The sequence below is a fragment of the Rattus norvegicus genome, chromosome 14 (genome assembly GCF_021556685.1).
Source record: "Rattus norvegicus strain SHRSP/BbbUtx chromosome 14, alternate assembly SHRSP_T2T, whole genome shotgun sequence".
Taxonomy (NCBI): Eukaryota; Metazoa; Chordata; class Mammalia; order Rodentia; family Muridae; genus Rattus; species Rattus norvegicus.
The window spans coordinates 77,161,335-77,177,556 of NC_141547.1; the positions used below are offsets into that span (position 1 = coordinate 77,161,335).

The 16,222-nt window shown below is 40.8% G+C and overlaps 1 protein-coding gene across 3 annotated transcripts in view; it reads right to left on the reverse strand.

Moving 5' to 3' along the window:
- Positions 1 to 16,222, reverse strand: part of Stx18 (syntaxin 18) — an 89,956-nt gene that overhangs the window by 43,316 nt on the left and 30,418 nt on the right. Inside the window, exons 1-2 of one of the 3 annotated variants that reach the window (XM_087583823.1) lie at positions 12,421 to 12,511; positions 11,152 to 11,224 (exon numbers count right to left, since the gene is read on the reverse strand). The gene's annotated coding sequence lies outside the window, so the exon portion shown is untranslated. 3 annotated transcript variants of the gene reach the window in all.

Genomic DNA, 16,222 nt, shown 5'->3' on the forward strand with positions numbered 1-16,222 from the left:
AACTATAATTAAAAAGCATCAATGTTGTAATTATATTTTAACAAAAAGAAATCAACAAAGAACTTGGAGGCTCAGCATGGCCGCACACACCTATGATCCTGGGCACTCCAGAGACTGAGGCAGTGATTTAGCTCAGTAAAGCACCTGCCTCACAAGTATAAGACCCTGGGTTCAGTGCCCAGGACTGGGAAAAGGAAAAAGACATACACGGACGCACAAAACACATGTGCATGCCCCTGATTACACTGGTTTGGCCTGCCACTCATGAAGACCTGGCCTCTATTCCAGCAAGACATTCAGCAAGGCTTTTGCAAGACAGCCCAAGCTATAGATCCGGATCAGCCAACAGTGAGCCTCTTGGTGGACTCACCTTGTCACACTAACTCAGATAAACTAGGATCTCCTGCATCCAAAAAAAACCCCAAACACTTGTCTTCACTAAAATGTTGTTTTGGTTCGGCAGTATTTAGCATGAATGACTCCATTTTGGTTTGGTCTGTCGGTTGGGCGGAATGCAGGAGTTCAATGAGAACGATGGCCTCTTGTAATTCTACCAAACAGAGTATAAGATGAACAGAACACACAACTACAATGACATGAGCCCCAGAGCAGCTTAGGTTTTCTAACTAAAGGTACAGACTGGTTCCTTCAGGTATGGATCATGGTTAGTAGCCTTGGGAATCATGCTAAGGGCAGTCATGGACACTCCATGCTAGTGTGGCAGACGGTGAGGTAAGATACTCTTCCTGGATAAGGTCCTGGGAAACCAAACCAATGAGAGGGGTAGGGGTTCTCTAACTCCATGGCCCATAGTTCAAGGTCCTTCATAGCAAGTAGACAACAGGTTCCTTCCAAGCAAGTTTCTATGGGCTGCACCCACCAGCCAGCCTGTCCTGCCCAGTACAATCTATTCAGAATCGTTCCTCTGCTCTCAAGGTCTCTTTCTTTCTACCACATCCCCTCCTGACTCCCCACATACCTTCCTGGGGCCCATCGCTCATACTGACCTCCATGCATAATCATTAGTTGCCCTGCTCTTGTGAAAGAGACCCTGCACTGATGACCAAATTTACTACTCGGCCCAAATGAAGAAACCTGTCAAGGTCACACAACTAACGAATAGAAAGCCAGGATCCAAACTCTAGAATGCATGTCTTGTTGTTTTGAATTCTTTGCCATGTACTTCCAAACTTGGACTCTGTGGAATAAACTTACACCCAAAAGACAAGGCAGAGAGAAGCTGTTATGCCACCTTCTACTACTGCTCTGCACCAAGATCATGAAAATCATGCTTTGGTTATATTTACTGGCTTCTTCAAAAACAGTTGCTAAAGATTTTTTTTCCATCCATAGCAGAAAATATTTAGCAGATAAGCATTTGCTATCCTTTACAGAGCGTCCTACATGGTGTCCACTCCCTTCTGTGGTTAAGGATTAAAAAGCTTAGAACAGTGTCTTGTTCGCTTTGATTCTGAAGGCCCAGCACAGTTCCCAGCTCAACAAATGTCCATAATCATTCAGCAAATCAAAGAGAGAGCTATTGGGCTGGAGGGATGGCTCAGTGGTTTAGAGCACTGAATGCTCTTCCAAAGGTCCTGAGTTCAATTGCCAGCAACCACATGGTGGCTCACATTCACCTGTAATGGGATCTGATGCCCTCTTCTGGTGTGTCTGAATACAGCGACAGTTACTCATAGACATGAAATAAATAAATCTTAAAGAGAGAGAGAGAGAGAGAGAGAGCGCTATTTTATCAAGAACTTGTCATTAAAAAATAAGGATTAAATAGTTTACTGGAAGTTACAATGTATACACGGATTTTTAAAATAGCACTTTTTCATAGTTACTGTAAACATATTAGCATACAGCAGAGGCATATGACCTCAGAGCCAACTGTGATCAATAGTTCATACTCATCCTCAGGGCAAATGGAATCTGCAGCAACAAAATGGGTTTACCTAGTCCATGAAGTCCTTGAAGACTACTAAACACTGCTACACAAAATGCACGCACGTGCACACACACACACACACACACACACGCACACGCACACGCACATGCACACACACACGCATGTACTCACGCACACTACAAACATGGATCACAACAGTAAGGGAGGAACTGTGTGTGAAGTCAGCAACAGCAAACAAAGTAAAATTCAAGTGGGTAACCACAGATAGATTCAAATGCTCTCCATCTCATTCTCTTAGAATCCTCCCCACAGGTTGAATTTATTTTTTAGGAACAACATAAAAACTCATTTCTTTCTGAGCCAAGAACAAGCAAGCATTAGACCTAGCCTTTCATCACCCATAGTAGCAATTACAAGTTGTATTCACTAGGTGGCGCTCTCTACCGCATGGGTCCCCTGCAAGCAGCACAGTACATCAAAGTGACAGCAGCCTAGTCCTAAGATGATTTGTCTCTTGAGGATACACATTTGGTTTAAGTTTCCACTGCAGAGTTAAAGTTCTCAAGATAGGTCATGCAGATCAATTGCTCCTGTAATCCGAAACTCAAAAGAGCAAATAATATCTAAACAAGGGGAGGGGGTGGCCTGAGCTTATGAGGGTCTCTAAAAGCCAGGAGACAGTCTGCCTGGCTACCTCTAATCTCACCATCAAAACTGTTACCTTGTTCAGTTTCTGCTTCACATCAGCAAGGGACCAGCAAAAGCAACTGTGAGCAGTGGAGAGGGAGGACAGGCATGCACTGTCTCTGCTGCCTGATAGATGACAATCACTCACACTCAACAGAACCCCTGCTCTGATAACAGAAGAGCTCTGCTCTGCACTAGCCTACTTCTTTAGCAAAATGCAAGCAAAGGACAGAGCAAGCACTCTCTCCCGGGAAGCTCTGGAGAGAGGGTTTGGTAACAAGATCCACGGCCCGGCTCCACCATCCTCATTCAGCTGAGTGAATGGGAATGAAATGCCGAGTATGCTGGCCTCTGCCAACAGCACCGATGCCGCATTCCAAGAAAATCCAGGGCCTTGCCTAATCATTCTCTGTCCTCAAAAAAATAGATTCCTTTCCCTCATTATGGTCTCTCTCACACACACTGCAGAAAGACTGTTCAAGGGATAAGTTACAAAGCATTCTAATATATTTTCTTTGAAAAAGTGGAAATGTAAAAAACCAAAAAAAAAAAATAAATATATAAATAAAAACAAAAACAAAAACAAACCCTTGGTTTCTAGAACTTAAGTAACTACAGCAAGTTGACAATTGTTAAATGTTACAAAGTGAAGACTTGCCTGATAAAAACGAGTTTACTTAAATGTTCAAATAGGATAGAATACTTGGCTCCTGACATAGCATTCTAGGGTGGAGTAGAACAGCTAGGAAAATAAAGACATATACTATACCTTAACTAGGAGACTCAAATTTCATACTTTCAAAAATGATTTTACTGGGACACAAAATATTTTAAAGTCTCTACTTAAATTTTATATTTAAAACTCATGTGCGAAAGCTTTTACAGTAAACCGAGTAAAGACAAGTTTGTACTTTCTTGAACAATTTTTTCAGATGACTAAGATGTTTAAAAAATACAAATATAAACATTTCTATTCTTATCATAACAAAGAATTTCACTTTAAAATCATGTCTCAATTTGTTAGCAATAAAACTTCTCAAAATGTCACACCAAGTACCCCCGACAATAAGCATACATACTTTAAGGATCACACGGTCTTGTTTAGGAGAAAGAAGAGTCAACGGTTTATAAGACCCTCGGCCAGCTCTGATCAGATGTTAGCCTGATCACTATTCCAAGCCCTGTGTAACAACTGGCCAGCTGCAGCATCCTACCCTTTGGAATTACCCTGGGGAAATGCAGCCACTTCCCCAGCCTGAGAGCACAAGCAAGGGACAGAAGCACGGACTAGCTTCCAGGTCAAGCTTTCAACAAATTTGGAATTTGAAACAAATTTGAAGTTTTCAATTTTATTTTTATCTATACCTATATATCTGTATTTTCATACATTTCAATAACTAAACAAAACAAGTTTACTTTTTTCCCTCATTGCAGAATTGTAAATCTCCACATAGACTTATTTTGGGGAAAAATGTTAAATTTTTTGGAAATTGCTTAGCTTTTAAACTGGAACACACAGGTATGGATATACAAGTGACTTCTGTAGTTATTACGATTAGGAAAGGGCATTGTGAGATCCTGAAACAATCATTAAGGCTCTTTAAAACACTAGAAACCTCGTGTAGAAAATTCACATTCAGCTTTGATTCTGAATCACGCCCAAGCCTTTGTTCCAAGCCCGCATAAGTCACTGTCCCTCTCCTCTTGAGAGTAAGTTTTGGGCAAACGTTATTTAAGCTGCATCTGACTTTAATAGACTTTCCCAGTTTGCTGCTCAGTGTTTACTATCAAACTCTAATCACGACTTCCCTAAATTTATTTAGACTTTCACACAAACTTTCAAAGTTTTCCCAACTTAAATAAAAACCCACAAAAACTATGGGAAATGCTTTGCTTGAAAGATAAAAGCTGATTCCTGTGCATTTGCAAAGATCACTGTTTACGTCGGCTCAAATATGCAGCTCACGGCATTTCAGTACTCACTCAACTGCATTTTCTTGTCTCTTTAAAAAAGAAAAAAGAAAAAAAGAGGGTCCGGCATTTCTTTCCCCCATTCTGCTGTGAAAATATAAATGGAAGCTAATGCAAAGCATTCCTGGCCCAGGATCGTCTTGCACAGAACATCTAGTCTTTAGCATAAACACTGTGTAAGACATATGTTGCTTTCTTAATGAAATGGGGGTGTTTTATTATATATGGCCCAGCTAACATTTTGGTAAACAAAAACAGCAAAAGAAAAACCACAACATCACATGGGAAAGAAGGGAAAGATTAGCTTTATTTATTAAAAAGTGGAAAATGTTTTTGCAGTCTTTCTACCAAATATTTCATAGAGTGCTTATTAAAATAGAACACACCTCTAAGCTGAACCGTTTATTAGCTCCCACTATGCACTGAAAGAGAAAGAACGCCTTGGAAGAGTAATGTGCCAGCAGTGTTGGTGCCCATAGCATGGGCCTTTTGTGAACGATACTTAGAATAGGCTAATTCGGAGTCACAGACACAAACCCAGAGCTCCCACATAACTCTACACACGGATGACTTCTTTCGCAGGAGACTGAAGGCATCCACACAGTAGAAAAAATTAAAAGTAACAAAATTATTTCCTAACTGAACTGACATATTTTAAAGTCTGTACAATTAACAAAATGTTTTTTAATAATTAAAAAAAGCCTTCTAACAAAAGACTGGTTTTGAAGTGTGTCACACCCTAGTTCCCTAGTCATGAATCCTAGTTCATTTTTTAAAATGAGGTCTATTTCCTGTAATTTTAGATATTTTAGAGTACAATTATTTTACATTTTTATGATGCCTTTGGGGTATCATTACAAATATTTTTATGTGTTTAAACTTAGGAAAGTAAAATTAAGTAATAGCTTCTCTTAAAGGGAGCTGTCAACTCTCTCCTGAACACAAATCTTTGTTTTAAAGCAATCTAGAGATTTATATCCCTAGTAACCATAGAAATTAGTCTTAAGCTTTTAGAAAAAAATTGCAGAAAATGCTCTTTATTTAATTAAAATCAGAGCTCTGCTCTTAGAAATAAGGACCTTCTTTTGAACAGAAAGAATTTTCCACAGAGCAAAACTGTTTTAACTTGAGGCAGCACTCTGTAATAAATTAATCAAACACATTTCATTAACTCTTGAACTTGTGTGCACCATGAGTCAAACTGTGTTGGAAGGCTCTGCCAGGGACCAGGACGGGACCATGGCTACAGAAGAGAAAGTGAAACACTAACGTCCAAAAAGCACTTGTGAGTAAGACAGCAGGAACATGGAAAGTAAGAAGTAACTCAACCCTAACTCAGCACTGACAGTATGGGGGTGAAGGGGAGGGAATCCCTCCTGGCGGAAGTCACTTTGTTTCTCTTGGGAAAACACCATTCACTTTTTCTTAACACAGGCTGTGTCACCAGTCAACTTTCACTCTGCCATTTCTATTTCACACATAGGACAATGAGAAATGCTGTGGACTCTTCGGTCACCTGAGAGTAAGACAAGCTGGTCATTGACTGGGAAGCCAGAGGATGGCTGGGGCAATCTCCAGGCTCCTCTGGAAGTCTCTTCCCTAGTGGGCGAGTGGGCGAAGGAATGTATGCTTGAGGGTGGGAAACAGACTCCTCAGGCAGTCAGCAATCCTAGGGCTTATGAAATTCAGATGCAGAGGGAGTACGTATACTACTAAATTTGATTAGCTTTTATGAGATTTAAAATTTGTACTTTCAAGTTTTTCTCTGTATGATGCATAATTTTGAAAAGTCAGCCACATTCTGATTCTCATTACTACTTTTAAACTTGCCATTTGGAAACAAAGATATTGCTGATCGTGTCATAAATTACACATTAAATATATGGGATGTGGCCACACAGTAGAGTATAAACAGCAGAACCTACAGGCTACAAGTTGAGCTTTTCCATCACCAAAATGGATGAAGCCAGAAAGGTGCTTCTTTAAGTCGTGAACTACTAAGAGAGCTTAACACTCATTCGTTCTGTAAGCAGCCTCGCTGCGGGTAGAGTGTACTTGCTTCCCACTCCACTTCACATCCTGCAAGGGGAAACTTCAACAAAGATTAAGAAAGTCTACTATGTGACTCTAATGAATTGGTCTGTACGACAAGAGACGGAATACCCTGAGGCATTTTAAATACTAAAAGCAGGCAGTCCCCCTGGGATTCAGCCAACACCACAGCGTGTTTACCTCTGCTGTGCTAAAGTTAATCCTCAGTGGTAGTAAAAAAAGAAAGGACCTTTTTAACTGGACTGGGGAGACAGCAGTGAGGTTCTCGGAAGGGCTGCTTCCTCCTGTCCACTTCTCACTGTGTGTCAATGAGATTTCACTATCCACTCAAACTGTAATAGTTACAAATGGTAGTAGTGTAAAAAATCTATTATAAAGTGTTGATAAGAATAGCGCTTCTAGGGGCTGGGGATTTAGCTCAGTGGTAGAGCGCTTACCTAGGAAGCGCAAGGCCCTGGGTTCGGTCCCCAGCTCCGAAAAAAAGAACCAAAAAAAAAAAAAAAAAAGAACCAAAAAAAAAAAAAAAAGAATAGCGCTTCTAACTATCTAGAAATCACGTCTAAGGATAATATACATTCTAGTTTCCAGTATAAGTTCAGTACAGCTCAGTGCCGGTGTTGTGGCAGCAGGGCTGTCACCAATCAATTTGCCCAGCCCTACCTCTTACAGGCATTGAGGCAGCAAAGAGCCAATACCCCCATTTCCATGGGACACAAGAATAGGAGGGATTCCTTGGCTCTTACCCTAGTGTGTCTTTATTTCTTCCTCTCATGCAGACAGTAGGGTCTGTATGCTTATGAAGGCAGTGACCACTGACCTTGAAACAGGAGAAGATGTCTGGTATCCACAAACTCCTGGGCAATGGCTGCACCAGAGCTGAGAACCAAGGCAGCATAAGAACGAGGCTGAGAACTAGTTTGGGGACCAGATTCTGCATCTAAGATGGTGCCTCTACTCATGAAATATGTGGGTATTCCCAAAAACTTATCCTACTTTGCCTCAGTTTCCTCATTTGTATAATGGAACAATATCAGCATGTACTTCACAGAGGGTGAGATGAAAAGGAACTAGTAAAGTACCTGGCACAAGCTAAGTACAGTGCAACTTGGGAATGGTGCAGGGACATTATTTTCTCTAAGGGTGCACAGGACTCTCACAAAGAGTCAAAGTACACATAAGAATTCAAAGTAGACAGCAGAGCCCTGTGGTGCTCTGTCTCCAGTTGGGGTGTGCACTCAGTCAGGGTTTGCACTGCAAGTACTGAGCATGCAGTGTGCTGGGCACGTGAACAAGGGCAACTGATGAACAGACAGCATGGAACAAGGTCCCTGTGGCTATACCACCTTTCTTATGCAAGGAACCTTCCTCTAAAGTTTTTTGCTATATACAATTGCAAAATCAAGTTTTTTTTTTCCCCTTTACCCTTTCTCTACATTCCTAAGAGAAAGGTAGAACAATCTATTACCTTCCAATGAAACTGGAAAGCACTAAGAGCCAGAGGGACGTGCCCTATGAACATAAAAATGCTCTGACTTCTTAAACAGAAACATGAGTATGCAAGAGAGGGAAAAGGCACACACGCAAAATCAGTCCTCATCCAAAACTACACAGGTGTCTTCTGCCCTTATCGAGACATCTTGCTGGGATCCTCCATCCTCATCCTTCATTCCTGCTTCTTGCTGGGGCTCTCACATCGTCATCTCTGTCTTGCATCCAGAGCAACCTTGCCTCTAGAGCTCCCATGTCAGCCTGGCTAAGTTGTGAGGCCTCATAGCTGATCATGGTCTCCCACTGGACTGCAACAGCCAGTTGATCACTCAACTCTACAGTTCTTCCATCGTTTTCCTGGCTCATCTGCTAGCCTCAGGCTCAGATCGTTACTAGTGCCCTGCCTAGTGACTCTCCTGTCTCACCTGTCCCTCCCCTCCAGGCCAATGTCCATATTCCTCCAGTCCCACTGGGCTTGCTCAGACCCTCCTGTTAGGAAAGGAGAGCTGAGGCCTAGGACACTTATGCTAACAAGTTTTAAACCAATGGCTTTTGTATACCCTTCTCAAGCTGACTCAGGGGGGTGCCTGTGAGTTCAAAGATACACAACATCCCTAACTCTGCCCTTGTTAAAGAACACTGCATCAGAACCTAGGTGTGGGTCTAGCAGAAATTACTAACAGTCATATTTTGCTGAAGTGTCATGTATGGAGGCTAAAGTCTTAAGAACTTAAGATGCAAAAAAGAACAGATGTCTCAAGTAGCTGGATTAAGGAGTGGTTTTACAGCCATTGAGGAAGCAGAACTCTTTAGACTGCCAAGTAACCTGAACTAGGTACGAGTCCCCCAGTGTACCCAGTGCAAGATCACAGTTTTCTTTATATTTTTCACTGAATCAAATTCCACAAAATCAGCTTCTCAACCAAAGCAGTTCTGGGGACAAAGATTCAGAATTTAGGTACTAGACTGGCATTAGAGAGGACATGGCCTGCCTGGGAGCTAGGCATGCAGAGACAATGAACATCTCCACTCTGCCCATTTAGAACCAGGTTCCTTCTTGAGCTCAAGCTGAATTCCTAGAAACACTGTAAATCCACCAAGAGGGAAAACATATTCCAGTCGCTAATGTATTTATAACATGCCTCTGGGGTTGGGGGGAATTAGGAGAAAAAAATAATCATTTGACTTAATTGGTATTGACTGACCAAGCCCTGGAATGACAGGAACAACAACGGCTTTACTATTCTATGATTAATATCAAATATATCCTTTGCACTCATGGAAGATTGTAAACTGGGTATAGGTTCATCTTGATCCTGATTGGTGACTTCAGATGCTGTTACCGCGCATGAGGAGATTCATTATCCCTGTTCACACATGGGGAACCAAGGCTCAAGAAGGCACAGCACTGTGTTTGATGCATTCAGCTACTAAGTCCCAGAACTGGACTCAAATCGAGCGGGGGTGTGGCTGCACAGCCTTTGCCCCTACTCCGCTGCTACAGCCCTTCATGCTGCACCAGCCCAAACACAAAATTCCAGGGTGCTCACTGGGCCTCCAACACCCTTGCCTTGTCTTGAGATGATCAAGGGTGCTTGGGATAAGGTGTGTATTGTTATTATTTTATTAATATCAACTTTATCATCTAAGCATAAAAACATAAGGCGATGACAGGCTTTGGCCAGAGAGATGTACTCTCAAGTGTTTACATATGAAAGTCACCAGCTTGTCAAAGAGGACATCACTAATTACTAATCACTAATCACAAATGTGCCATCACACACACACACACACACACACACACACGCGCGCGCGCGCTCAGCTGAATCTTACAAATACTAATGAAGAAATAAAGAGAATAATTCTTTTGTAAAAAGGAGAATTCTTGGTATATATTATAACCAGAAATTTGTAACTAATTTACATGTCTTTCCTAAGTTTGAAAGTGTTTGTTTTGGTTTCTCCCACCCCTGGTGGAGTGCACTCCCAACAAAAAGAAGCAAAATTTTCAATACTGGATGTTTTACTTCTTGCAAAAAGAGCACTATGTCATTAGGCCAGTAATGGTAATGTCTCCGGTGTACCTTCAATCAGCAGCGAAGACTGGCTTCATGAATATTCATTAAGTAGACAATAAAGCATGAGTTTGGACTGTCTACACTATTGTTCCAATTCAAAATAAAAGATTTTGTAAGTTTTCCAAAGAAATCAGTTCTGTTTGTCAAGAAAAACAAAACAAAATAAAACACCCCTCGCCCCCAATCAATTCACTGTCAAAACAAAATTATCGGCAAATACAGGAAGTCATGATGTTTAACGAGTGCCGTAAAACCAGTTTATATCCACATGGGCATACATTCATAACCCTCACATTAGGCAAGTAGAAGCAGCTTGAGTTTTAAGGAACCAACCGCCTACGGTTTTCCATCAGAGGGAGGGAGTACGGAAAGAGGTCGACTGGGCACTGGATCCACTTGGAATTTCCTTTGGGTAAAATGTCACCTTTGTCCCAAGGCCTTGTATAGAAGGCTCATCTACATAGCACTGTCCCTCTTGTTCTGTGTCCCCTTGGTGATGGCAAAGAAATCAATGTAGTTGGCCCAACAGGCAAGTGAAGGGCTAAAGATGCCACTTTTCTTGGGGGAATAATGACTTGAGACTATCACAAGACAAACATTTAAAAACTGCATCCCAGGGCCTAACAACTTTCCTTAAGAGAACATTTCTTTCAAATTAAAAACAGTAGCTTTATTAATGCATGAGCCATTTCAAATTTGAAACACAACTCTAAGCCATACTTCATGGAATGGAAAGCCATAATTGTAATGCAAAATGAGACCAACTGAAATCAATATAAGAAATGTGAAGTAAGTAAATACTTTTTTTCCTGGGGGTAGTATAAAACGTATGAAATTACAGTAGTAAGAAGTTATTAATTCAAAATTATAAAGTGGAATTGAGGGCTTCAAAATATTTTTGGATTTTTTTTTCAAAGACTTCTCAGAGTAAAGAAAACCACAGTACGCTCTGGGAAAGCTTACCTTTTAGAAACCAGCTTCATCTGCACAGCTTCTTGGCCAGGGCTGTACCGGAGAACACAGTACTCTGCCTGGCCTGGGGAAAGGTATGTTCTCAGACTTCCAGGTATTTACTCACCGGCTTCTACACAACTACTTGTTACTTAATGGCTAACTCAATTTAATTATTAAACCAGAACCAGGTATGAAGAGGAATTGGGTCAAGTTACCCATATAATAGAATGTTCTGGGAAGCAGATTTATGAAAATTTCCAGTCACCAATCAAAGCATTACAAGTGGCTGAATGTTACCTTCCAGTCAGTGAAGCTAACTGGTAAGTAGGCACTCTCAAAGAATAAAGCAATGTTCTTTCCCTACTGGAGAACAGCTTTTCAAATGCATGTGCTCTTTTGTTTTGGGTCAAATAAAATGACTGCCCATTAAGACAGTTCCTTGTGGGCCTCACCTTACTGCCTCGGTTTTGGATGGATGCTATCCCCCTACCAGTGGGGTCCACAGCATGGGACAGAGACAGGGCAGCTGTGTGACAGTTCAGCCAAGCACCATCTTCACTTTGCTGTATCTATGAGCCTACTTTCAGTAAGACTCTAAATGACTTTTTAACATATTATAAAAATAATTGTCTATTTGGTTGCATTAAAACTTTATGGCCTTGTTTTCTGCTTATGATAGACAGTTTATGAACTCTGCAGAGTTAAAGAGAAGGTAAAATCAAGCCACACTGCCAGCTCTGAAATACACTATGTACTGTTATTTGTATATCTACAGCCTCCACACGAATGAAATCATATTCTACAGCATACTTATTTCACTTGGCACCAAAAACTTCTTAAAACTTCTAATAGCAACATAACATCCATCTGTTACACTGATCACGATGGAGTCATGTCTCCATAGCTGGACAACCAGGTATTTAATTCTGCAAGACAAATCCTGCTATAACAAGCACCAATTTGCTACACCAAAGCATTCCCATTCCAAACCACTGACTTTTGTAATTCATTAGGATAAAAATTGAAGAGTAGATTTAGAGAGTAGAAAGTGAAAACATTACTGAATATTGAAAAGTTTTGCCAAACTGTCTCCTGTTTCACAAGCCTAAGTTCTCCTAGTCCTAGACACAGGCAGCCTCTGAGCAACACTGCCATGGGAGGGGGCTCTTTCTCTGCACAGGACCCCTGCATTGTCAAACAGCAGGCCATGTGATTTCCCCCTAACAAGATTAACCTTAACTCCTTTCAATTCCTATTAGCAAGCATAGTCTCACTCACTCAGAACAAAGTGAAGATCCCAGTTTCCTCATCTGGGAAGTGAGGCAGTCACCTTAGCTGCTGGCAGTCTGCCCTCTTATGCTTTTATCCCTTGATGTGACGCACACATCCCATTATGTCATGGGACAAAGGAGGAAGGGCAAACCCAGCCCATTCTGAGCTATCCACTGTTGTGCAAGCTGCTTCTCTTGGCATAATACTGCAAACTAAGATCCTTAAACACAGTCACGCTATTTCACACAGAGATAACGTTCATTTCACATATTGAAACACATAGCCTAGTTTTTAATTCTCAGTTCGGGCTCCATAAAACAAGATGCCATGGCTGGAAATTCTGACCCAAAATTATGACTTCACAGAAAACCAGACGCCAAAGTAAAGATAAGGTATCCTTGAGGAGTGTAGTTTTAAAAGGCAATCAAAAATCTGTGTTAGATTTTCTGCAGCAAAGCAGAGACATCTAGGATATTACTCAGCACCAGAGTCCACACATTTGCAGAAGGGGAAGCTGCCATCAGCGGTGAGATTTCTCACCACAGTACCATACACTTAACCTGACACACACTGAGAGCCTCATGGTATGAAATACCCCAAACCATCTATCTATCCGATGCCTCAAAAGCACCACAGGTGAGAGAGAAGAAATGCTAACACTACTTTCTAATTGTGTGAATACTGTATTAGTATAAGCTGGTGTTTTGGCGTCAAAGATACCTAAATGTTGTCCAAACAGAGCATTTGAAAAGAATTTTGTTACCTAAAAGTAATAAAGGCTAACTGAAGCAACAGAAAGACAGTTAGTGGGTGGGAAGCTACCAAGTCAATAAAAGAATTGCCGTGAAGAATATTTTCCCCCATTTAAGAGACACGCAACAGCAGGTTAAAGCTGAGGAAGGAATGGTCCTAATGACTGACCAACCACATCTGCACAATTCGGGGACTCCTTTTTTTCTTCCTCCCCCTATTCAACAAAATTAATCGAAAATGAGTTATCTGACAGGTTTTTTAAAAATGACAGTTTGGGCTCATAACTGCATAAAGTTCCATTGACTGCTTTTCCTGTCTATAAGCCATGGAAATTAAGAATGGAACAGGTCCTGAACACTGAGCTGCCCTCAGCTTGTGCATAGCCACTTAGAAAGACAAAGGGGTTCCATCTCAGAACTTGACAGGCCCCTCCGGTGAAGCCTGCACATTTGTTAATCTGCTTGTCAATAATACCCACAGAGGAAACAACACAAAGCACTGAAAGACTGTTGGCCACCACTGGAACACTTGAAATCTCACATTTGTCAGCATGCAAATCCAAACACTGACCAAATAAATGGACAGTCAGACTTTCAGTTCAACTCACATTCATCTTTGCTCGAAAGAAGCTCCCAACAGCATGGCCAATGCAAAATCGGACACAAACACAGATGGGATATGAGGCAGAAGTTTGAGTTCATCAGGGAAAAGCAAGGCCGTGGCCCCTGGAACTGGAAAGGGCTGTCAAAGCTAGACTTGATACACTGCAGAGATGACCAAGTACATCATTAAAGACCATGGGATATATTCAGAAGATGGGTCAGCAAGTTGTATTATAATATATTAAGTTTTAAAATAGCTAGAAATTATATCCTTTGCAAATAAGAAAGGTTACCTAGTTGTTTCAAAATTCTTTTGGGAAATACATGAACAAAAATATTTAAAGTCATTGGCTTCCAGTGAGGCAAAGAGAAAAACACTAATAAATATTTACAAATAAATGAAGTCCTCTGAAGCAAAACCACAGAAATGGTAAAAGAACATAAGGGAAGAGGGCAAAATGTGTAGCAATGAAGGGAAGTTCAAGGGGTTGGAAGCACAGCTGCCTCTAAGTGCGTACTCAGCATGCAGAGCGAATGCATGCATTTGATTCTTGAGATAGAACATGAAGTTCAGATGAAGCTGGCCCAGCAAAGACAGTTGGTTGGGGAAGGTGGGTCAAAAGGGGGAACAGGAAACTAGGAGGCATATGAGAAAGGATCCAAAAGTCAGCCAGCATCACACCAGTTCTTCAATCTCCACAGATTGCTAATCCTTCTGAGGTAGTAAGAAAAAAGAAATATTGCAATCAGAAAATGTCCTAATCACTTTTTCTAATCTTCCAGCATACTGCTTGTCAGGAAGAAACAAAAAATCTATTGCTACATGGTAAAAGAAGGAGTCCATCCATCCAGTCACTGAACACCGAGTTTCTCCCTTGTTGTACCAGACACTTATGCATTCAGTCGACAGATGAATCCTGAAGGTGATCAACAAGTATCTTTAAGAGCCAAGAACATGAGTACATTCTGAGACTATGACAGTATTTCATATTATATATATGAATAAGGTACCTATATCCAAAATATATAAAGGATTTTCACTCAAGTCAAGAAAAACAGTTTGATTTAAAAGTAAGCAAGAGACTGTAACAGACTGCTTACAAAGAAGGCAAAGAGGTGCATGGAAGGTGTCAGCATCACTGGCAACTGTGGAACAGTTGGTACCAACTTCCTAACAGACCAGTGACACAGAGCCACCACGGGGAGCCTGGTAGGACAGTACTGTCTGACATGCTCAATTCCAATCACAGAGATAGATAGATAGATAGATAGATAGATAGATAGATAGATAGATAGATGGATGGATGGATGGATGGATGGATGGATGGATGGATGGATGGGCGGGCGGGCAGGCAGATAAAAAGTACTGACATAGCAAATGCCAATGAGATGTTTGACAAACATAATTTAAATTCATTGCTGATGGTAAAACAGAATGGGACAGTCATATTAAAAAGCAAGTCAAATTTAAAAAATATATATCTTAAGATTTATTTTATACAGTACATAATTTACTCATTTAAAAGTACTTATTACTTTTACACCATATTTAATGTTTACACAATATTTACAAATTATGCAAACATTGTTCTTATCCATTGCCTCTGCATTACCTCTAAAGCCCATGTTCGTGATCAGTTGCTGCACACATCTTTCTCTAACTTCTGATTTCCTATGTATTTGCCTTCCAGACAGTTCATATGGATGATTCACATGCTGTGTGGTCCTTAGTGACTGACATCTTCGACTTACAATGTCTTCAAGGGACAGCCAGGTTGTAGCATGTATCAATTCTTCGTTTCCTTCTACTGATACAAAATGTATGTATGTATGTATGTATGTATGTATGTATGTATGTATGTATGTATGTATTATGTATCTTTGTATTGTCCCAAAGTCCTTTAGTCTAGTTTAACCAGAGTAATATGGGAGGGAGTGGGAAGGGAAAACTGAGAGAAAACTCCTATACAGTCTAAAACCCAAAATTCAATCAAAGCAGTCAGTGCTAATGGACCCTGGATATTTTGTCACCATAAATAATGTTGCTTTGTATGTTTGCTTACAGGCAGTTTTGAGAAAGTTAACAAACACCATATGAACTAAAATCCCACTCCCAAGTAGCACCCTAGAAAAATGAAAACTTTATGCTGACACAAGCACCTACACATAAGCATTCATGGTAGCTCAATTCAAAATTGGGGAAAGCAGACATGGCCTGCACCACAGGTGACCGGTAACCATAGTGCTCCATGTAACAAGAGATTGCCCTGTGATGAGGCAGGAAGGAAATATCCATCCAGGTTCATCTGTGAGTAAGTCCCAAGAGCACACTCCTTTAGTCAGACGAAGTAGAATGGTTTCAAAGGGTTCTATACTTGGCAATCACATTTACACAGTTCTTGAGAAAACAAACTGGCAGCAATGAAGAAATTGGTTAATAAAGTTCTGCATAA